Genomic DNA, 26,406 nt, shown 5'->3' with positions numbered 1-26,406 from the left:
GGTTGCAATAGAGGCTTCATGTGCCCCCATTTTTGCCAACATTGTATTGCTCCAATGGGAGAGACACTTTTTATCTATTGCCATAATTGAGTTTTCTTCTAAATGACTATAAACTCTGTCTGTATCAATTCCAGTCTATAGTTTATATGTCATCGGAAGGCAAGTTATTTGTCTATAGTTTTTAGGGTAGCTTGCAGGTTCACTCTTAAGTAGTAACATTGTTTTTCCTGTTGTTAGCCAGGTTGGTGTCTGTTCAGGGTGCACATATATATAGTTCTTACTCATAGCTAAATCTTCATGCAAAGATGTTAATATTTTTAACCAGAAGTTAGGTACTGCATCTGGGCCTGGCGTTTTCCAGTTGGAGGCTTTTCTTAACTTTGTTTCAATTTCTCTGGCTGTTACTTCATCCCATTTCATATCCTGTACCTTTAAACTTCTTATTCTTTCTTTTACTTCTTCTATCCATTTAGCATCTTTGTTATGTTCCATAGGATCTTCATAAATACTTATTCAAAATGTATCTATTTCTTCTTTTTTGGTGGTCTTTCAATTCCTTTTATCTTGTTTCCCAACTCTCTACAAAACTTCTTTGGGTCATCAATAGATTGCCTATTTTGTACTTTTACTTTATATTTATCTGTGTATCTTCTCTGTGTTGAGATTTTTAACTTGTTATTTGCAATAGTGCATAACATATAGAAAGTTCTATAGCATCTTCCTGTAGCACATTCTCTTCAGTTTTCCAGCTGGGTGAGTTTCTCAATGATGCTTGAGTGGGGGATTGTGTCAAAAGCCTTGGCTAAGTAAGATAGGCTGCATGTACTGTTTTGCCTTTATCCAGGGCTTTGGTGACATTCTCAAAGAAGTCCACCAGGTTTAATAATCTACCCTTAATGAAGCCAAATTGGGCCGGGTCAAGAGTTTGAAGGTCACCTATATCTTTGCTGATAAGGTGCATGATGATTCTCTCCATGGCCTTGCAATTAAGGCTGGTTAGGCTTATGGGCTATAGTTCCTAGGGTCAGTTGATGGACCCCCTTTGTGCAAAGGAATTACTGTTGCTGTTTTCCACTTAGCTTAAACAAAGCCAGTACTTAGACTGTAGTTGATGAGTGTGCCAGGTGGTTCCTCTAGGTCCTATTTTAGACCATTTGGTAGGCAGCCTGGGATGTTATCCAGTCACATAACGGCTGTGTTTTTGGTGATGGAGAGTGCTGTTATGACTTTCTCTTTGGAGATACTAGGTAGAGGACTGGTGGCAAGTGTGCTTTGAGGTACGTCTGGTGGGGACAGGAGGGTGAAGTTTGCACCAAATCTGTCTGCTAGCAGGTTGGTGATGTCCTCAGAGTTGGTATGAGTGGTACCATCCACTGCATACAACATACTACTTTTGAGGAGGGCTCACATGCATGCAGGATGCCCACATCTCATGTTGACCTCCATATGACTTTTTTCTCATCAAGAATGGCTATCCCATCGGATATCAGTCAGTACAGTTCTGATCTCATTGTAGCATACCACTCCAGAGTCAACAGGCCCCTGACTGAAATACCAATATCCAATTACTTGGCTTTCTCTCCCCAATTACCATAAACACTGTTCAAACTTGACAGTATCAATATTATTTTCTTCTTCTCTACAATTATCACAGGATTTTGCATTTCACTTAGAACTTTTATTTAAAATTACTGAAAAAAAACACTGATAAGCCATAAACAAAACACTCTGTCATTGAAAACAGACTTAGAATGAGAAACATTAGGCATCCCTTCCCATGAAACTCACATTTAGTGAAAATGTACCTGGCAAACCATAAAACTGCAAGAGTCGCACTGAGATTCATACTCAAATGGTGTATAGCGAACTACTAATTGATGCCTATGTGAAGACTGCAGTAATTCAAATGACAAATGTGCAATGCATTTGCCAACAGCCTGTGACAGCCCACTGGACTCAAGTGTCCCTTTTCAGGAGCAGCTTAGGAATACCGTCTTTTGAAGTAACTTGACAGAGTTAAATAAAAAATAAATGAAGGCTGTGAGAATCAAACCAAGTACTACAGGAAGCATCTCTTTAACAGTTCATAGCCTTACGCATCTGATCTAAGTCCTAGACAAACTGCTGTAGCCTAAAGCCACCGCATTTCATACTTCAGTGCCTGCAAAAATCAAGCTAAATAAAAATGTTTTCATAATTAAAATATTAGCATTAAACTCAAAGACTTCATTATGTCAAATTTATTCACAGCTAATAAAACACTATCAGGATTTAACAGAACAAGGAAACCAAGGATCACATCCAAAGCACATGGCTCATATGAAGATTCTCCTATTTACTACAATAAATTTCTTTCTTTTACACCTTAACTAATCTGGTTCATGGGTAGCTACTAGGTTTGCAGTCCAGAGCGCATTGAGGAGCCTAGCCCAGATTTCCAGTTGCCCCATAGCACTGTCTGGTTAAGTGACTGACTGAAGGACAGGGTAGGACATAAACAAGTAGTGTCATTGGTGCAACAGGTAACACACTAGCCTTTGGTGCAGAAGGCTGTGAGTTCTATTCCTACACCAGGAAGATCAATTGCTGACACTGCAGTACATCATAAGGATGGTGCTGCACTCCGAAGTGTGTCATTCCTCAGATGAGATGTTAATCTGAGGTTCTTATTGTTTGAGCTGGTGGTAGCTCAGAGAGATGGAAAAGATCAGATGGCACCTATCTAAAAGTGTATGGGAAGTTCCCCAATGCCTTGGTTTAATTTCCCCCTAGTAGTACAAATCTTGGGTCTCCCCTGAAAACAGGCTAGTGGGGTAACTCAGTCAACAAAGAATAAATAAAAATATGAGGCAAAATCAGAGATATTCTGCAAAACTGGAGACAAATAAGAGCAGACTACGTTAAATCACTTAAAATATCAGCAGAGCGACAGGGTTTGCATCAATGTATATTTTATGAACCACAAAATTGTGAAACACTATGACTGACACAGAGGATGTAATCATCAGTGTTCTTGCACAACAAAACAAAAAAAGAAAGAAGCTGAATGAGGCCTGGCAGTTGATGTGAAAGATTAAGACTTTTGCCTCCTATAAAATAGAGGGTTTGACTCTAAGCAGGTTACTTAACTCCATAGTGCCCTGTAAATGAGGCATTATGTGCATGCTCACACATACACACACACACACACACACACACACACACACACACACACACACACACACACACACACGCACGCACACACAGACACACAGGCACACAGGCGCGCGCACACACACACACACACACACACACACACACACACACACACACACACACACACACACACCTTATTGTATGTGAAAACCATCTCTTGATGCTGAATCTCTCTTCTCTCAGCATTGCTTAAGCTGCGCACACAATGAACTAACTAACTAACTAACTAACTAACTAACTAACTAACTAACTAACTAACTAACTAACCTGTGATTCTTGTCTCTTTGCTTGCAACAAAAACACTGCCTGGTATAGCCCTGCCTGACTTGAATCTTTGCATGAAACCTGTTTTGGTCAAATCTTGGTGTGTTTGCATTGTTCTCCAATCATATTGTAGGTTGAACAGGAAGTCTGGTTTGCTTGGTGAGCATGCAGAGCAAGATTTTCCTGATAAGCAGATCTTCAGCACAGTGCTATATAGCAATATGTAGTTATTCCACTTCTCTAAATGTCAACTTCTGAAATATCTAGGAATTGAAATGACTATAAATAAGGTCCTACGCTCTGCAAATGGAACAAGAAACAGAGGAACACCTACAACCTGCACGGTAGTGCAGATGCTGAGAGGAATAGAAACAAACTAGCATCACAGGGTGCGCTCACACACACACACACACACACACACACACACACACACACACACACACACAATTGCTCTAACATAGTTATTTGTGGACAGACAGTGATAGGCCCACTATTCCAGTATGTATAGATGCACACAGACACATTACACACACACACACACACACACACACACACACACACACACACACACACACACACATTGCCCTCACATAGTTATTTGTGTACAGACAGTAATGGACCCACTCACCCACTATTCCAGTGTGTATAGATGCACACACACACACACACACACACACACACACACACACACACACACACACACACAAGCACACACACAAACAATGGCACTCACAATAGTCATTCATGGACAGACATTGATGGACCCACTCACCCACTATTCCATTATGTATACATGCGTGCACGCACACACACACACACACACACACACACACACACACACACACACACACACACAAACCAATGGCACTCACAATAGTCATTCATGGAGAGACATTGATGGGCCGACCCACCCACTGTTCCAGTGTGGATAGACACACACACACACACACACACACACACACACACACACACACACACACACACACAACATGATACACCTATATACACAAACATGCAAAGTCATTCACATACATCTCATCTTCTCTCAGAAGCTATCTGTGCAGGCTGAAGAAAATCCAATTCACCCTGAGCAGATCCCCTCCTGTGGAAAGCATAAGTATGTGCCACAAGAAATCAGTGCTCATCTAACACCTTTGGGATTATACCCAGCCTTACATTTGCATAGTTTGGGTGTGTATGAATCATAAACTACACAAGTAATGCACCTGGGCAGTGTGCTAGAAAGGTAATTTACAAAGCCCCCTCCCCCAAGAGTACTATCTGCACATGGCATTCTGAGCCTTGCTGCCTAGAGCATAAAATTCTAGGCAGTGAGGAGGGTTATGAATCAGAACAGTGTTTGTAAAGTATACAAGTCACCCTGAGCTCATCCTGCATCTTCGCAAACAACTACAAAAACTGTACCAAATATCACAGTGTATGTGCTGCTGCATTCAACCTGCAATTTCACATAAGTGCATGAAATTCATGCCAGTGACTATGGACAGCTCACCAATCACTGTTTCACTGCTAGGGGTGCAATACTGCAATTCCCACTGAGACTACTCTATAGTGTTACCTTCTACCAGTGAAAAAGCGATTTCTGTACACCATGTGATACTAAAGAGCTACCATCTGGAGGAAAAACTAGGTAAATAAAGATTACAAAATCACCACCTACACAGAAATGGAACCGATAAAATAACTTAAAAGTGCTTTTCAGACTGAAAGTTTAGGAACACATCTAGTCCAAATATGTTTTTTTTCTGAGGAAGTATGATCTGTCATGTCTAAGACTGCTAAAAGATGACCTACTATAAAGGGTTAAACATTGTTTACCTCATCTAACAAAGTAAATATTTGCCATCTTTTTTACTAGTACAGCTGTACAGCAGTGTTGTGTTTTCTGCCTTCAGGTAACAGGTCATGACAACATCAGCTGCACATATCACAAACTTGCAAGAATGGCTACAACAGAAAATAAACATATAGTTCTCAACTTCTTTGCTAAAGAATCAGGGACAAAGTAAAAAATCAGGGACTTTTTTGAATATTTTTCGAATTCTCTTTAAAATCTAATAGAACAACAGTTTTTGCATCCATATGCATTTTCTGATCAAAACCACATACTTAAAACAATAATGTCTGGCATTATTGACTAACTGTAATTGTGAATTATTTACCAGAATATCAAAACTTTTATGAGGGGCACAGCAAAAATATGAGGCAAAATCAGAGACAGTTGAGAAGTGTTTATGCATCACTGCTACATTGTTACATATAAGGTGTTTTTAGCACAGGAAACTTCTTATTTGCTCTATGTTGTGACATGCTGAGTTAAATGCTCCAGAATGAGACCAGTATAAACCTAATCTGACTCGGCTGCTGATGGCATGACCACCTCTACTAAGTGACTTTGCTTGGTTTTGCTTAAAATTATTTGCAAAAAAATGTCACTTCCAGGAATAATATTTTTACCAGATGAAATATTAATGGACACAAAACTGAGTTGTACTCTGCACAGATGATAATTTACAGAAAAACAAAGATCACCTCTATATACTAATATAGCCTATACTGTTTCTAGCTGACTTTAGTGGCCTGGCTTTGAGTTTAAATTATAGATTTTTCTTTGGAGGCAGAAGATAAAACCAAACTAATTTTAGGCTTATGATTGCTTACTGAGGCAAAAATCAGTGTATTGTTATTGGCTAGTGTGTTGTATTGAGCTCTTCCCTTGCTGTTTTCCATTGTAATAAATAAGGCGTTTTAGCATGGCAATGCTCCTAGTGCCACACAATAGCAATGTGCACTGTACAGATGGAGGTGTATTGATCTACATGTATACCCATATCCCAACCTACTCCCAGACTTTGTGAAGTCAGCTATTACTAGCAGAAATTGCAAGGAACCACAACCACCCTTAGATGCATGATGAGCCACAATGTGGTCCTGGTTACTGTCTAGCTCTCTAAGTACACCATATCTGTGATATGCCCTCTAAGCAGACCATATCTGTCCTCTGCCCTCTAAGCAATCCATATATACCCTATGCCCTCTGAGCAGTCAATATCTGTCCTATGCCCTCTAAGCAGTCCATATCTGCCCTATGCCTTCTAAGTAGTACATATCTGTCTTATGCCCTCTAAGCAATCCATATCTCTGCTATGCTACCCATACATTCACAGTTACCATCATGCAGAGTTTGCATGGTGTGGCAACAGCTATGCCTACTCCATTCATGGGCAGTGCAGTGGTGCAGTGGTTAACACCATTGCCTCACAGCAAGAGGTTCTCCGGTTCAGTTCTCAGCTGGGGTGCCTTCTGTGTGGAGTCTGCATGTCCCCCTGTGTTCACCTAGGTTTCCTTCAGGTATTCCGGTTTCCACTCACATTTCAAAGACATGCATCTGGAGCATTTGTTCCTGGGCCTCTGCTGAAAAAAGGCTCTGTTCCTAGTCGGACTTCCCTGGTCAACAAATGTTAAATAAATAAATAATTACTTAGTAATAGTTTGCGTGTTTTCCTCCTTGATCACCTTATTTAGTTACATATAGTTATTCTGAAATTAGTTAATGTATCCCTTCTTAGGATGAACCAGTTAGTTATATCCCTCCATAAGGTTATGCACTCTTTCTTCTGTGTACTTCTCAAATAATCCAATGAATCAAAAATTAAAGTGGAAAGTCAACATGTTCGTTTCCCTTCTGTTGCCAGCCTATTAGTAGTTGATAACTTCAGGCAATGTGTAGAAGCTCTCTTAAGTTCACATGTAAAGATCTTCTACATGCATGCCTACAGCAAAGAGTCACTAACAGTCAAATCACTTCAGATCTATTACTCCAACAAGTATGCCTTAGTGATAGACACAGATTATCCACTCACGGGGCTCAGCAAAGGTAGGGTTTATAGTGAGTTGACTTTCAGGTGAAGGATCTCTGCTGTCACAAGGGCTCTAAAGACCCTTACACCTGAAAATATGGCTACAATATGGTGAGGGTCTATGTAGGACAGAATCATTCCACAAGTTGTTTTACAAAGGATGGCCTGCACCTCTCATTCCAAGTTTTCACATACTGGATAAAGCCTTTGCTCCTACTATAGTGCCTTACTTAAGCAAACTCTAACTAATGGACATTCTAGCATAACATTATATTTATGAGACAGATTTAAACTGCCCTTCAGTAGACTGGAGCACCCATACCACCAATGCAGGGTGTGCTCAAAAGCTCTTAAATGTAATAAACAAAAACTCCTTGGAAAAGGTAGTAAACAAACATAATATTCTTGATCTCGTCCATACAATATAGCCACTTCATGTATTATTTCTGCATCTCCTTCCCTAATAAAATTGGACCATAAACTTCTGAATTTCACTGTCAAAATATTTAACCCCCTCTGCATCAAGCATCTCAGAATTCAAGGATTTCAAATGTACTAATCTTATCCAATTCTATGACAGGTTTCAAAATGCATTCGTGACAGCATCACCTTTGATGTTGACACAGCAAATAACTTCACAAAGGAATTCTATATTCATTTATATAAATGTATAGATTTGGCAGTTCTAATCTAAGCAAAATATAATGGGAATTTCAAAAGCATAATCACATTGTCTATCCTCCAACATAAATAAACCTTATTATAAAAATAAATCATTAAATTATAGAGTAGATCCAAAAAAAACCTTTCATATCAAGAACAGTATCATAAACATTGCTAGACAATTGAGAAATACTATTAGGTTCACTAAAGCAAACTATGAACTTAGGTTAGCATGTGAAGCTGCAGACAACTACAAATCCTTCTTTAGTCACATCAGGAAACATAGTAACGGCACTCAACATTGCTCTCAACTTATTCATAATGGCACCACCCATTCAAGTCCAATAGACACTGCTAATATACTAGCAAACAAATTTAGTGCTAAGTTTACCCTGGAGACATCTATCTAAGGTCCACATATCCCTGAAACCCTTACTCCCTATATAATCACAAAGTATGTACTCAAAGTACTTTCTAGACCAAAAATACTTCTATTAAAGGGCCCTGACAATATGCCTGATACTTTAATAAACAGTAATAAGTATGCCCTGGCAGAACCACTCTCCAAATTATTTAACCTAAGTTTAGCTTCAGGTTTTGTCCCTGAAGCTGGGAACATCACCAATGGTGATGTATTTCCATAATTGTGACCCTGCCACCAACTCCATGAATTATTCCAGCCTGATGAGCCTCATCTGTAAAGCGAAGGAACTTATTAAAAGCGACTTCATAGACTATGACATAAAAAAAAAATCTCATTGTGTTCACCTTCAGTAGTTTAGCTTTTGCAAGGGAAAAAAAACTGCCTAACGAATCCGATTAACCTCTTTGAGAGAGGTACACAGGCTGCCAACAAGGACATACTGTTCACATGGCACACACTGCTCTGGTCAATGTGTGCAACATTATACCCCATGCACACTTTAAAAATGTATCTAGTGTGGTGAAATGGATAGCATACGGACTAAAAGACAGAACCCCCAGAGGTGGCAGGTACCTCATGAGAAAGTATGAGTATAACCAGTGATGCACCTCATGACTTAGTCTTGGCACCCTTCCTTTTTGGCATTTACTTTTCTGATTTCCTAACCAAAAATCAGGACATCTAGCTATCTAAGTCTGCACATGACTACAAACTGGGAGTTATTGTCAAGTCCCGCTCTAACACTCAAGCCCTTCAGCATCAAAATGCCTGATGTACTAAAATATTCTTAAATTAAATGTAAAAAAAAAGTGCAATATTGTCACATTTGGTAGACAAACCATCTCCTCAGCAAACAGTATAGACAATACGCCACTTCATAATGAAAAGGTAGTTTAGGACTTAGGACATTGGGTTTATAATTCCCTCATTTGGAGGCCTAATGTGACAAGACAATATTAGACGGAAACTCATTCCACTTAGCACAGCTATTTGCCAAGGGTGTATCAACCAGATCTAATGAGATCATTGGTTCCCTTATATTCAGCAGATTTGTCTAAAGAATTTTGTCATAGATTAGAAGTCAGAGTCACACTGGAAAGATGGAGAAGATGATGTCTTCATGACACCTCAGTGGAAATTATCATATCAAATACGTGCTGGATATACAGCTAATGCAAAATGATCACTGAATGTGCAGACCTATGAAGAAAGAATGAGAAGGATGTGAGATGAAAGTAGATCCCCATTATGGCAGATGAGAAACTCACCACACAGGGAGGATGTAACTGTTCTCCCTGCTCATCCACTTGAAACAAGCATATTGCAACTGTATTATCCCAGGAGAAAGCGACCAAGCAGTTTTCAAATCGGGTGCTTCTTGGCCAGTGAGAAAACATAAAAAAAAAAAACTATGTTTGTCTAATGTTAATTCAGCATACTTTTTAGGCTTAGTAAGTGTTTAGTACTTTGGGAGCATGCCAGTAGGGAACCCTGCTACCCTCTCCTGCAGCTATGTAGCCCCCTTACATCCCAAGGCTGCCTTTGACTCCAATTTAAATCTCACAGACTGAACCTACTGCTGTGATAACATGTGCATGTTAGCTCAAAATACCCTTCTTCATGCAGCTGTTACCCTTCGCTTCCCCTTAGTATCACTCTGCAGCCTCTACCCTATTACCTCCATTATTGGCCCCCTCTCATCTTCATAGCAGTACTAAACCACCTGTACCACGTACACATCGCTTGCCTCTTCTATCTCCTATTTAACAACGTTTAATTCCTCTCTACTTGTTTGCTAGTCTGACCAATACACATCAAATAGTGCATCCAATTCTATATTTACAAGCAGTACTGCTTCTCACATACCTTAACCACTTAGTGATTGTTTTCTTAGTGCAGCCACATCCTGCAGCAGAAGGTGGGCACAAATCTGTTACTAGCTTATCCTTAGTATTTCCCCCCTCCTCCACTCACTTATTCCCTTCCCCTCTCAGGTGTTTCCACCTGATATTTACTTATACAGGTCACCCCTACAGGTGCATCTTTAAACTCTTATTTGCTCCATGCAGAGCATTCCCTTCCTAGCTGCATGCTCTCAAATAAGTAGAGATTACACTCAGTATATTTGTACATATTAAGCTGGAATATTTAAGTATTGTTACAAGCTTTTTGGTGATAAACTGTATAGCTGACATTTCACAAGTAAAACATTATCTAAATATAGAGCAGGACAGGCGCAGTTATCATATTACTACATTGTACTGACGATTGTTAGAGATGCACCTTTGTAGTGTTCAAACAATTGTCTGTTGTAATCTCTGTGTTTTTTATTGCACTGCCTATATAATGTTGCTTTCTTTGATAACATGACTGTGTTAGGTAACTTTAAGGAAGCTATCTACCACTGCTTCTGCATTATATTAGTTGATTTGTTTGTTCTTTTAACAAAGTGTTCAGTTGTTTGAATTACATTAACATAGTACTGCTATAATATTCTTACTTAAATCTGTGTTGCTTAGCTGCTAATGTTTTGGTTAATTCTGTGCATTTGCATCTGAAATATCACTACATATATCTGTGTTTGTGTTTTAAGCTGCTTATTTTGCTTGAATCAGTATACTTACAGTGACTCCAGTTCATCCTTAGTAACAAAATTGTTGCTGAAATTGCATGTTTAATTACTAGTATTACATTGTACTTTCCTTTATCGCTTTTGTACTTCTCCCTGCTCCACCTCCTGAAACAAGCTACATTCAAAAGCATATTGCAACTGTATTATCCCAGTAGAAAGTGACTGGGCAATTCTCAGCTGCAAATCGGATACTTCTTGGACAGTGAGAAACAATTATAACAAAAACAATATATATATGTATGTGTAATGTTAATTCAGTATACTTTTTAGGCTTAATAAGTGTTTAGTACTTTGAGAGTACGCCGCTAGGGAACCCTGCTACCCCGTCCTACGTAGTCCCCTTACTGACTGAGTTATTGAACTTCTTCCCCAAGGTTACCTTTGACTCCAGTTCAAATCTCACAGATTGAACCTAATGCCGTGATAATATGCATTTTCTTTGCTCAAAATACTCTTCTTCATGCTGCTATTATCTTTCTCTCCCTCCTCTTCGCCTCTCTTTTCAGTGTCTACTCTATTACCTACATTATTAATATGCATTTTCTTTGCTCAAAATACTCTTCTTCATGCTGCTATTATCTTTCTCTCCCTCCTCTTCGCCTCTCTTTTCAGTGTCTACTCTATTATCTACATTATTGCCCCCCCATCTTCATAGCAGCAGCAAACCACCTGTACCACTTACACTTTGCTTGTCTCCTCTGTCTCCTATTTAACAAACTTTAATTTCTCTTTACTTGTTTGCTAGTCTGACCAATACACATCAAATAGTGCATCTAATTCTATATTTACAAGCTATACTGCTTCTCACATACCTTAACCTTTTGGTGATTTTTTTTTTCTTAGTGCAGTCACATCCTGCAGCAGAAGGTAGATGCAACTTGCTCTGGGCTCACTCTGCTTCCCTACCCTACCTCCATTCCCACACACCCCCACTTTGCTTAAATTTATACCTCTAGTAGCTCCACCACTACTGATTAGCAACCAATAACAGAGTTCCATACCACTCCCCTACTCCACCACACCTTCTCCTCAACATACCAGATTATTCTATTATTATCTAGAAGCCTTAAAACATTAATTTTACCTACTCAGGCTAACTCTACATATAAAACCTTCATAACATGTTTAAAATTTTTCAAAATTTTATTCTATCAACCACCATCATTACTGCTGTCTTCACACTCTATCAAGACACTTTCCCCAATGCCTGTATACTCACACCACCTGTAACATCCACTACCCAAAGTATTCCATTATTAACTAATATACATAGCTTTTCTGACATCTTACCCTCCCTATTTATATGCAAATCCAGTCATCTAACTAAAGTAATGCTCCCCCCAAACTCTACCAAACTTAAGTTAGCTCATCACGCTCTGCTACAATCTCCTTTCAAAGCCTAAACAACTCATACAGTAATTCACCTACTTCTAGAACCATCAAAATGCAGTGACATACATGCAAACCCAGGTCCCAATGATAATATGCTCTCCAACCAGTCAGTCAGAAACCAAGACCTACACATAATAACAATAAATATATGTAGTATCTGCAACACCATGACTGAATTCCAAGCCTGGCTAACTCATTATTCCCCAGACATCACAGCAGTAACTGAAACCTGGTTGAAACCACACATATCAGATAATGAAATTCTCCCACCAGGATACACCATGCTTTGCAATGATAGATTCCATAAAAAAGGCGGAGGCATAGCACTAATATACCGTGAATCTTTTACAATTACATCCTTTGAAAATCCATCTCCCTCTTTCTGCAGCTTAGAACTACTAATAACATCCTTTCACTTAAATAGAAATAAAATATGTATCATCATACTCTACACCCCCCCCCCCCAGACATGATATACCAATTCTAGAAGACTTTATATCTTGGGTAAATCATAACATCTCCTATGAAACTATCATTCTCTGTGACACTAGCGTAAATTGGCAGAGCTTAATCTCTGACAGCCCACAAAATAGCTTAAGCCTACACAGCTAATTACAAGTCCTATTCACTCCCCTACCCCTAAAGAGAAATTGCCATAGACTGGATCTTTGTAACTCATCCATTCAAATTTGCCAATAGTGATACCCTCCCCCACACATTAAGTGATCACCAGCCAGCATTTACCCATAGAAACTACATACATATTCCTAAAACTCACTCTTATAGAACATCAAGAAATCTTACCCATTTCAACCTTGGCACTTTCTTAAATACCCTAAAATCTCACAAATGGTCCCCCTTGAAAACACTCCCTTTATATGATGCTGTAAACTACTTCAGTAAACACTTCCTTAACACAGTCAGGAGCCTAGCCCCTACATGTACAAAATGATAAAATCCAACCACATCTCCTGGCTAACTAAAGAAACTAGACAAGCTCTCCTAGCTAGAGATAGAGCCTGGAAACAATGTCAAAAAGTAAGGCCCCAGTGCATGAACTTAACTACAAACAACTTTATAAGAAAGCAAAAACAAAAATGGTTACAAATAATAGGAAAAACTACTTCTCAACACAGTTGTCCAGCCAAAGTAACAATCCAAAAATGTTCTGGAAGTTAATCTCAACCTGACATAATCCTGGAACCTTACAAAACCCATCTTTTTCACCAGATAATAACCCACAAATTGCCAAAAAGTTCAACTCGCACTTTATCAATACCATTCTAAACCTACTCAGAAACTCCTCTCCTACAGCTAACCCCAACTACAATATCTGTCAAGCCCCTATAACCTTACCTAAGAAAACATCAGGTCTTCCTCCTGTAACCCAACAGAAAGATCTAACAGTGCTCCTTCTACTCCATTATTTTCTGTACAACAACCAGTGCAAACCTCCCTAGTACTTAAACTCCTAAAAAAATCTAAGACCCTGTTCCCTCTCTGCAGATAATCTGCCACCAGAATGTCTACACCTCAGAGCCACTGCAATTGCCTTTCCTGTTAGTATACTTATAAATCGCTGCAGTTGTATGTCCCCAACTATGGAAAAAATCTATTATCACCCCACTACACAAAGGTGGCAACACCTTTGATCTCTCTAACTACCAACCCATTGGTAGTCTCTCTCCATTATCTAAAATTCTAGTGAAATGTATACATGCCCATTTTTTTAAGTATCTCTTAAACCACAACCTACTTGCCGACACCTAACATGGATTTTGCCCAGCACACAGCACCACTACATCCCTAGTATCATGTACAGATACTGCCTTTAAAGCCCTGGATGCAACCCTTTTTACATCCGTGATCCTACTGGATCTATCCAAGGCTTTTGATGCAGTATCACACACCAAATTATTGCAAAAATTAGAAACTGTAGGCTGCTCCCCAAATACATTAACATGGTTTTCTAGCTACCTACTGTATGTATATATATATATATATATATATATATATATATATATATATATATATATATATATATATATATACATTTTTTAAGAACTAGTTTGAGCTGCTCTGCGTCCTTTATACAAGCTGTTAAAGGTTAGGCTGCCCTTCCTGTGTTCAAGAAGGTCTGTGTATATTTTGACTTTGTTTGGAATATTTATTTACACGTTCATAGGAGGTTACTGGGCTATTGGCCGTAGGGTGTTTATAAGCCTAGCCATGTTACACCCTTGCTCCTTTACTGACCAAGTTGCATGGTCTATATTTGCAGCAGAAATCTATGAACAGGACCAACCACTCTTATCCAACAGGAACATAACTGACACACCCGTAGTAAATTTACGGTCTCCCATCCAGTTGCGCAAGTTATGCTTAAATAGGGTCATTGAGGAGATCTGTTTTACGTGAATTGGGAGTTTGTTCCAGAGGAATGGCAATCTCTGGGAGACATATCTGTCTCTCCAGGATGCCCTGTTAATGTCTCTAGCTAGGTTAAAATCCCTAGAGCGAGTAAATCTTGTCCCATTTGACTTGCAGCTTTGCAGCATTTCCATTAGGGCAGGGTCCGAGACTGCTCTGTAGGCCAGGCATGAGTCAGCAGCCTATAAGATACAGAGTACATTCACAGGGCTTTCAGTCTGTCCATGTAGCTTACGTGTTGAAGGCCCTGAGTTTTATTAATTATTAACCTCTGAGGCCTCTCCAGCTGTTGCAGGTGTCTGGTGAGGTACATATAGAAGGGAGCATTGTACTCTATTAGTGGTCTAATGAGGGATGAGTACAGGGTAGTTATAATATCCTTAGCTCTGGATGCAATGCCTGTACATATGGACACATGGTGATCAAAGTTAAGGTAGCTATCAACCTGTGTTCCCAAATCTGTCAACACAGGGTTTGAGCTAAAGGGAATACTGTTAATACTTTAATTTGCAAGAACTTCCCCTTTGCCATAAGAGATGATAACACTTCTTTTTTTTGCATTAAAGTCCATGGCCTTGGCACCAGTCATTTGTCTGTATAAGCCCTTTTTTGTAGTATGTCAACATCATTGTGGAACTCAGTGATTGCACCCAGTTTGCAGTCATCAGCACAGGCCATCTATTTTCACCTGCACTTCAGAGAAATAGATTTCATACAGTAGGGGGCCCAGTGCAGATCCTTGTGGTACACCACTGGTAACTGGTCTGCTGGTAGAGGTGGAATCCTCATCCTTGACTGGATGTGTTCTGTTGGTGAGCCAGCTGGCTATCCATCTAGTGACATATGATTTAATTCCCAGCTGAGTGAGTTTGTCAGTGGTGTCTGAGTGAGGGATTGTGTCAAAAGCCTTGGCTAAGTCAAGATAGGCTGTATATACTGTTTTGCCTTCATCCAGGGCTTTGGTGACATTCTCAAAGAAGTCCACTAGGTTTAATAAGAATGATGTACCTTTAACAAACCCAAATTGGGTCAGGTCAAGAGTTTGAAGGTCAGCCATGTCTTTGTTGATAAGGTGCATGATGATTCTCTTCATGCCCTTGCACATAAGGCTGATTAGGCTTATGGGTCTATTGTTCCCAGGGTCAGTGGAGAGACCCCCTTTGTGCAAGGGAATTACTGTTGCTGTTTTCCACTCTGCTGGGACAAAGCCAGTACTCAGACAGTGGTTGAAGACAGTGCCAAGTGGTTCCAATAGGTCTGGTTTTAGACCATTTAGTAGGCAGCCTGGGATATTATTCAGTCCCACAGATGCTGTGTTTTTGGCCATGGAGAGTGCGGTTATGACCTGCTCTTTGGAGATAATAGGTAGAGGACTGGTGACAGGTATGCTTTGGGGTATGTCTGGTGGAGACAGGGGGTGAAGTTTGCACCAAATCTGTCTGCTAGTAGGTTGATGATATCCTCAGGGTCAATATGAGTGGTATCTTCCACTACTAGTTCAATACAAAGCTGGGCCTTCCGTTTTAGATTTCTGAAGTAGCTAAAGAATACCTTGTTATTATCCTTAGCTAGGGATGCTAGTGTAGCTTCATGATGGCCTTTAGAGGACTTTACAAGATATCTAATTTGCTTGTTCAAGCTGTGAAAGGTGTCCTTCCTCTGCTGAGTCAGTTCCCTCTTGTTCTAAGGCATTAGTTTCTTCCTCTTGTTGTAAAACCTATTCATGCTTGATGTCCACCAGGGTGGCTTGTTTTTATGGGAGGACCTTGTTTTGATCCATTCAGGTATATCCAAGTCTTCACATTTGTATAGGTGTTCATACAAGGCATTTTTTGTACACCTCTGTATAGGAGTCATTGCTGACAGTGGTAGCAGGGGGTTGGAACTATTTAAGCTATCGCTTGGGAGGCTACAGTTTACTTTGGAGAAAATGTTCATACTTTTTACTCTTGAGAGGGGGTCAGGTATGATCACTACTTCCAGTGAGATTGATTTATGATCAGACCTCACCAGGGAGGGTAACACACAGGGGGTAGTGCAGAGACCCCCTATGTTGGTGAGTACTAAGTCTAGGACATTTGATCCCCTTGTATGGGGTGCGGACTATCTGTTCCAGAGCATTTGCATTAACAACATCCAGGAAACATAGGGCAAGCATGTTTGTGCTCATATATGACTCCCAATCGATGGAAGGATAAAGTAGTTGAAACCACCTATGACCAAGGTGTTTGGCTGTGTAGTGAGTGACTCAAGTAGGTCCAGGTAGGCAAAGTGGTTCTCATGGTTCATGGTGGGGGACCTATAGCTAACAATAACATGGAAGGGTGTTTTACCTGCAATTATTCTAGGGAATTGTACTGTTTGACCAATCTTGGGGTGTATTTGTCTTTAATGAGGATGGGTACACCTCTGCCTTTGGTTCTTTCATGCTCGTTTTGAGGTCTGAATGTGTGGAAGGCATTGCAGCCTTGCATGGCTGGAGTGCTCTCTGTGGCCTTGAACCATGTTTCTGTGACTGCACAGACATAGGCATCTTCCAAGTTAAGGAGTGCTTCCAGTGAGTGCAGTTTCCAATTTAGACTCCTAGCATTAAGCAGCATAACCTTCAATTTGTCTCTAGTGGATATTTTTACATCAGGAATTTTGTTGTTATGACATTGCCTAAAAAAGGCACCATGGAGGAGACAAGTACCTTTGCCAGTAACCAAAAGCCAAGAGGCAACAGGTGAAGACCATCTCTGCCAAAGCAGTATGGTCTGTCAACCATATCTTCCCAGGCTGACAGATACTGGACCTTCCTCGACTGATACCAGAAACTAAGTAAATTGCTGAAGTCAATAATTTTTTGTTTATATTGCAGCATCATCCCGATAAAGGTAGAATGCTGCTTAGGGCTAGGAACATACCTGTCTAGGACACATAATCTGAGAGCTCAGTCATGTCTCTCTTCATATAGTCCAGTGAGGTATGTATCAAGTCATTCACTCCAACATGGACTATGACAGTCATAATGGTACTTGTTGAGAGACTTGAGTGCATGTGTGATCTGACAGATCCTGGCACCTGACAGGCAGCTGACCATGACCTTGTCTTTGTCCAGCCTGGTGAGGGGAACATCTTTGTGTCTCACTATGGAGTTGTCTATGACCAAGACATTTGGTTTTGAGGTGTTTTGCCTTAGGGGCTTATTGGCTGAGACACTATTGTGCGTATTATTATGTGTAGTGGATTCTGTTGGGTCTGCAGTGTGTGCAGTAGATTTTCACTTAGAAGGACTCTGATTTTTATGTAGGCTTCTAGCGAGTACCTCCGCATACATGGGTTTATGTGTTGTGAGCTTGTTATGTGCAACAGGTGAAGTGCTTGTGCTGACAACCTGTTTGATATCTGGTTTGTTGTTATGTGAGAGAATTGATTACAACTTCATAGTATAGATCCATCTCTCATGTTGTATTTGTTTTAGGAGTAACTGGTTGTCATTATACATGAGGCAATTGCTACATTGCCTCAGGATGCCCATTTCAATCAGGCTGCCTGAAGAAATGGTGGGAAACTGTCCATCCATTATGGCAGGTATATACTGTAGTAACTAGTGGAAAGTGGGATAAATGGACCAGGTTTTGCTGCAAGACAGATAACAGCTATTCTATAGAGGGCTAAGGGTAGAAAACTGCATCAGCCTTTAATGCACAACTGAGTTGCTCACAGGCAGAAGTGCAATCTCTGAGCAGCTCCAGTAACTCAGCACAAACCCCCACAAACACAACACTTGAATGCAAGCGGAATTAAACTATTTTAAACAAAGTAACTAATGGGAAAGCCCAATACTGGGCCTTATTCCAGCAATCCCCAACTCAGATAGGTCCTTGGCTGCACACTTCTGACATTTGATTACCGGGAAAGTTATACTGGGTAGGAGCTCATTTTCAGTGGAGGCCCAAAAATTTTAGCCAGATTATGGAGAAATTAGTATAATACAAACAGGAAATGCAATATGAAGTCAGAGAAACACAGGCTTATGGTATATCTAGAGAGAAATTCCAATGCCCTAGATCAACTTAGCCACACCTCCAACAGGAGCAACAATTATCCTATACCTAGTCATTACCAACATGAGTGACCGGTGTTCCACACCTGAAGTCAACTCCTCGTTGGTCAGATCCGACCATAAGCTAATCACCCTAGATATCCACATCCCGCCCCACCCCCCCATTAAGGAAACCATGGTAAATAATTTCTCCAAAGCCAACTTCATGCTTCTCAAGACAGAAGTGGTGAACTTCATGACACCCATGCAGATGAACAATATAGTTACGACTGCTGAATCCTACACACATGCACTCTATGAGCACTTATACGAGTGCATGGATCATGCTATCCCAAACAGAACCAAGAAGCGATCCTCCAAAAAAAGGATGCCAATCTGGTGGTCCCCTGCCATAAACAAACTCTACAACAGAAGGAAGAAACTGTTGCAAAACAGAGTAAAATCCCATGAGTGGAGGAGTTCCCTGGTCAGCCTCAATAAGAAGCTGAGATCCCTTATAAGATCCTCCAAAGCTAGCTATGAAAATAAAATTGCCACTGATTCTAGGGACAACCGCAAAGCATTCTATAGGTATGTCAAGAATCTCAATGGAAACACCCAGATCTTCTCTGAGTTATAGCACAACGGCGTGAAAATTACAGAACCAACTGATATTGCCAACATCCTGGCAGATAGGTTCAGTGCTAACGTTACCCTCCTCTCACCCCTAAAGGGCCCATATCTATACAGGAAGAATGCAGAGATCCTGTAATCACAACTATGCAGATAAAAGCTGCACTCTCTAAAGCCAAAAACACAGCATCCATCGGACCGGACAACATCCCAGGCTGCGTTTGACATGAACTTCAGAACGAACTGGCTCCCCACCAAAGCACCAAGTTCAATCATAGTCTCACATCAGGTTTTGTGCCCACTGAATGGCACACAGCAACAGTTATCCCACTCCACAAAGGGGGAGCCACCACTGATCCCGGGAACTATCGCCCTATTAGCCTGATGAGCCTGGTCTGTAAGGCCATGGAATGTATCATCATGGAACTCATAAACAAAGACATTGGTAACCTCCAAACTCTGGACCCCACCCAGTTTGGGTTTTTGAAAGGCAGAACATGCCTCCTGAACCCGATTGACTCCTTTGAGGCAGTCACCAAAGCCGTAGACAAGGGTAAGGTGGTTCACACAGCCTATCTTGACCTCGCCAAGGCTTTCAACACAATCCTCCATTCTGGAATTATAGCTAAACTCACTAAACTAGGTATAAATCCCTACATCACAAGATGGGTTGCCAACTGGCTCATTGACAGAACCCACACTGTAAAAGTTGCAGACTCCAAATCTGACTTCAAGCCAGTGACAAGTGGAGTACCACAGGGTTCAGTACTGGGACCTCTCCTGATTGGTATGTACTTCTCTGAAGTACAGGCTAACACAGAAAGTTTTTGGCTAACAAAGTTTGCAGATGACTGCAAACTAGGAGCCATAGCTGAATCCCCAAATGATATGGACATCCTACAGAAGGGCCTCACTGAGACAGATGCCTGATGTCAGAGCCATGGCCTCAAGATCAATGCCAAAAAGTGCACTGTCATCCCTTTTGGTAAATCTCTGTACCCATGAACTACCACATAGGTGACAGTCTACTTAATGCCGAATGTGTGGTAAGAGACCTTGGGACCCAGGTGGACATTGTACCTGAGATGGTGTATTTGCTAGGGTATGATATTAGGATCCAGTCTAACAGGGAATTTGATGTCTTGCTGTAATGTGTGGGGCTATTAATAAGCTGTGTGAAGCCAAGTAAGTTCATGCTAGATGCAGGGGAGAAAAGAGTTTATGTCCAACCAATTGACATTCACATCACCAAGTAGTATTTTTTCCACCATTAGGTCAAATTATAGCAGAGAGTAATCAGTTTATAGCCAGTACAAAGCAATTAACAAATGGGCATAAAGTAGAACAGGTTTTCTTTTATTTCCTGAATGCAGAAACATGGCTGCTAAGTAACTAGCAAATACAGTGTAATGTATTGGTCAGGAGAAAGGACAGTGGCTGACTTTTCCAGCACAGGGCAGGCACATATTTGACTACTTAAAGTTAATACACAGCAAGGTCCTTTGTGTTAAATTTGCTTAATTTGTATAACGGCAACATTCTCAGTAAAAACATTTGGAATTTGGGGCTTGTGGGAGAGCTCCTGCAATATCAGAATTGTATATAGGGACCACATTGACAAAATCCTCAGTGAAAACATTTAAAGTTGGGCCTTATGGCAGAGCTACTGCAGTATCAGGGTCGGATGTAGTGACCACAGGCTCTGCACTGTGTAGGAAGATGGTGACTTACTAAATCAGTCAGTCCTAATAAAGAATTTTCATATGTATTAATTTTTGCAGTATCTACAATTTCTTGGACTGGTAAATACAAGGGGTGTCCCAGATCATCTCTCTAAAACTGACTAACTTTTTTTGTGCTAGATCAGCCCATAGCTGCTATAATTTTATGCACGTTATCCAGAATAAAAATTAAAAGCACAATGTTCACTGTATACATAAAATTTGCCAGATTCATATATCTCAAGCTAAAGATTGTTTAAGCTTTTCTCTTTCAAAAACAAAACAAAAAAATGTTTGTAAACATGTTTGCATGATATACCTGAGTGCATCTCCTTTTACCTCCTGTGATGCATTTTTTTCACATCCAAGGCCATACATCCACTGCTTGAATACATTTAACTTGACAGCTCCCCAATACAGACAACCTTAACTCATGATTTATCACTGCAAAGAAACATCATATCCCCAGTGAAACACAACCACTACCTATGTATTATACTTAATATTATGCCAAATACCTGGAAAAATACCATTGTAAAATCTCTCCCTATGAAACCCAATCCCTCTACTCCCTCAGATGTCTAGCCTACATCTAACCTCCCTACCCTAGGAAAGATTCTATAAAATAACTTTACTTGCAGCTCACTCAGTACATCAACCAATAACATCTTCTCTCTCAAACACAGCATGGCTTTTGGTCTAGTCACAGAACATCCACAGCTATCTGGACACTCACCAATAACATTCTTCTTGGAATGGACAAAGGCCTGATCATTAGAGGCATTTTTAATGATATCAGAAGAGCCTTTGTTCTTGTTGATCACAATTCTCCTAGACCATCTCACTGAAATAAACATTAGCAATGATACACTACCCTGAGTTAAAAGCTGTCTAAGCACCACTTCTCAGCAAATTAAAACTAATAAACTTCTCTATCAGTTCAACTGCAGAAAGTCATCTCCCACAGACCTATTCTGTCACTGCTCCTCCTTCCTTTTGACTTACCCCATGCTCCTCCTACTTCTTTAGCTCCTCCTACTTCCTTATGCTGATGACACTGTTCTACTCTGCTCCAACCAGTCTCTTTTTACCTGAACTCTAACTTCAGGCTCATGTTCATGCATTTATTCATCAGTTTAGTGATAAACAAATATTGCTTAATTCCTCTAAAACAAAAACAATGCTTTTTGGTACTAGGTAAATGCTGACTTCTGTCTCCAGATCACTACAAATCCTTGATACCAGAAGCATAACTAGGGTGGGATGAAGGGGGCTACCATCTCACATGCAATATGTTAGAGAGTGTGATCAGCAGATCCCTTTTTTATTTTCTCTCTGCAAGTGAAAGTGTGAGACAGTAGAGAGTGAGGGCATTAATACCTAGGGTTCCTGTTATTAGGAAGCAGTGCCAGATTGTAAACGTGAGATATTTTTAGGCTTTTTTTATTTTATTTTAGGTATCCTACTAGCTCAGTTAGAATATGGTATCCTCCTGAATGCTGCAGCCTCTAAACAAAATGCATCCACTAGTCACACCATCATAAATGTTATATGCAGGTTCATCATTCTCTCCCCAAGAAATGACCACCACTGCCAAACCATTGAAAAACCTAATTGGCTACCCATGAAATAACAAGCTGACTTTTTACTTGCCCCTCACCTGTTTAAACTTATCAGGAATGAGACTTTCCCTCCACTAGCCTCCCGATTATTCAGAGATGCACTAACATACAACCTTGGAAGTCTTAACCACTCAGGTCCTCTCCTCCAGACCCCAAACTATGCTTCAGTGCACTGACCATGCTTTCTCAGTCCTTGATCCCAAACTGTGGGACTCACTCCCTTCTTTTTTTAAACATCACTCTTCCTTCTCCATTTTCTGATCAGAGTTGAAAAGACTCAAGGAAAATGCAAGTGCTATCTCTCTGGTAATATAACATAACCTCTTCCTACCAAGGCCAGATTCAGCACTAGCCAACCTAGGCAGCTGCCTAAAGCCCATTTCTGGCTGGAGGGGCCCAGCCATTCAACATTCATTAAAAAAAAAAGAAAGATTTTCATAGAACATTAAAAAACATGCTGCTTTCCTAATCTGTTCAGTGTCCAAATACTGAACAAATACTGCTGCTTTAAGATTTCCTACTTGGCATGCAACAGCTCCAACAGATGACACTTGAGCTGGCATGCACAGCAAGTTAGAAACCTTAAAGGCACAGGCATGAGATTTAATCTCACTGCAGAATGAACAAACACTGGTATTAACTACAAGAACATTTGTGCAATATCATGGAATTTCATTTTTTTCTGTATTAGGAGTGCTTTGCTTTGCTAACGGTGCAGATATGGGAAAAGAACTTAGTGTGTGAGAAGAGTACCAGACTTGTCGTTTGTTGTTTTGCTAATGGTGAGCTCAGAACTGACTTGTATTTGTTGCTTTTGTCATTTAATATAACGACGTTTAAAATCAGCAGTATTAAAATAATATTTGGAACCTGTCCCTGATTTGGGACTTTCGCCCTTTCTTACTTTTAGTTCTGTGCATGCTATAACAGGTTGAGAGTTATGTGGGGCATATAGCTATCAACCTTCCATCTCCAAAATGTGGGACGCTACCTCTCATAATGTGGAATAAATGGGCAAATTGTGGTTCACTTACTAGTAACTTCAACTAGGAGTCTCACAAGATGGGTAAAATGTGTTGCTTTAGACTTAAAAAAGTTCTTGTGATGAAATAATATGATTCAGTATTATATACCATGGATACTAATGACAAGACACTGTCAGTGTGGAACATTGAGGAGCACAGACTTTTTAAGACTAAGATGATAAATGTTCCTCGTAATGAGGTATACTTGAAATGTATGGTGAACAAAATAACTAAATTAGAATTTTCCTTCCAGGAGCTGGTGGTACAACAATCCTGAAATTTGAATGTGATATAACATCTTATTTGCATACTGAAAATGCAATGCTTTACAATTACCAACTATGCCTAATAGGAATTAATTTCAAAATCAAGATGTGCAAATCAGTTTTCACGCACTGATGTCCTATACCAGTCTTCTTGCACTGATATTGTAAAAAATATATTTTTCATTGCCACATTTTAATAAACAAAACTTATAGCATGAAAGACCCTTACAGAAACTTTTGTAATATAGCAAGTGGGTCACACTATTAAGTGAAGAAACACTGAAAACATCTGAAGTCTAGTTTTTCAAGTAAAAAAGTCATTTTTTTGAAGTATTTTCCTTTTGCAATTATTTTTTTCTGTTCTACAGTATGCTTTTTGACATAGAAGTTTTGCTGTTTATTCAGTTTTTCTCTATAACCACACCTACACTGTGATGTCATAGTAGGTACTCAGGAATAATTTATATACCACTGCAAAGCATTTTGGGTAATTAAAACACTTTACCTTTTACAGTAGCTGCAACTTATTTGCATTGTGATTTCACCACTACATCATTATGTGTTAAATTTTAAAGTGAGGTGTTCCAACTGCAAGAACTAGTTAAGAACTTGCCTTTCTAGGAAGAGAGAAACTACTTCAGATGCATTTATCATGGAAATACAGTAGTTTATATATTAATTTAGGTAGTGAGACATTGTGGATCCAATCTTACATGATATTATGGCAGGAATATCTAACTCAAAACTCCTAACACAAAATAAAATGGAAAAGCAACACACTCTTTGCTCAAAAACTGTATAATTTGGCATTGCATATAGGTTCATAGGTTGGTACTAGGCTATCGGCCCTAGGACCTATACAAGCCTAGCCATAACAATTCCCTGGCTATTTCTTCCCACAATATTTACTTCCCTGGACCCCTGTCTAGCAGGGCGACTGACGTGATCCCCGGGGTGAATTTCCTATCTCCCATCCAATCACCAAGGTTCCTTTTGAAGAGGGCCAAAGAGGCACTCTGCTTGACATGTATGGGCAGTCTATTCCAGAGTCTGGGGAGTCTCTGGGTCAGGAACCTATCCCTCCAGCATGTTTTGTTCATTGTGATGACAAGGTTTAGATCCCTGGAGAATGTGGCTCAGAGGGATTGGGATTTCTTTAAGTGTAGCATGTCCAACAGCTCTGGATTTGACATGGCCTTATATGTTAAGCAGAGGTCACCTCTGATTAGAGAATATGCAACAGAGTATGGCTGGAGTTTTTTTTAGATGGTCAGCATAGGACATCTGCTTTAGGCCTGTGATTCCTTTAGTGAGGTATTTCTGCGGCCTTTCCAGTTGTTGCAGATGTCTTGAGAGGTACATACCAAACAGGGTGTTGTATTCTATAATGGGTCTAATGAGAGATGAGTACAGTGGGACAATGACCTTCTTTTTTCTGGATGAAAAGCCATTAGTGATGAGGTGTGCCACATAGAAAGATTTCCTGACTGTTGTGGAAATGTGGTTATTGAAGGTGAGAGCACTATCCACCTGTGTCCCTAAGTCTCTTATCATACTTTCAGTGTTTAGTGTACTGCCACCTATGTGGTAATTCACATTGGTAAGGAGATTATAGGCAACTCCAAAGATTTTAACTTAATACTTGCTTTAGAGCATGACCAAAACACTTTAAGTTTAAAAAAAGTTGCTGAGAGAAAAGTAAAATAAAACAGTGTTTGATTTCTTCTTTGAAATCTAAGTACAATTGGATTGTATTTTAAAACAGTTGTGTAAGGAATTCAGGAAGAATTTAATTTTTGAGAAAATGCGGAGAGTCAAAGTAATATTTCCAACTCAATACATCTAGATGGTGGGTTTTTGTCAGGTATGCCAGTTTTCTCTCCCATCCCAAAGATGTCCCCTACAAGAACTGATAAATCTTCCTCATTTATGGATGTCACACAATGGGCTGGTACATGCCCTAGATGAATTAACAATCTTTCACATTTATCTGTATACCATGGAGTGTGCAGGAGCTATCCTTTTTAGATAAAGTTCCTTTGCTTTATGCTCAGTGAGTGCAGGGATAAGCATTAAATGACGCAGTGAATTACCCTACACAGTACCAGGGGTGGCTGAAACACTGTTATGCCCTTAAGGGTGATTTGTATATTTTCCATGGGCCTCCTACATTTTTACTGAATGGTTTATCTGTGTGACCTTTTTATCCAGTGTGTGTGTGTGTGTGTGTG

This window comes from Protopterus annectens, chromosome 3.part0 (assembly GCF_019279795.1).
Source record: "Protopterus annectens isolate FY-2018-M chromosome 3.part0, PAN1.0, whole genome shotgun sequence".
NCBI lineage: Eukaryota > Metazoa > Chordata > Ceratodontiformes > Protopteridae > Protopterus > Protopterus annectens.
Note: the sequence above shows the minus strand (reverse complement) of the source record.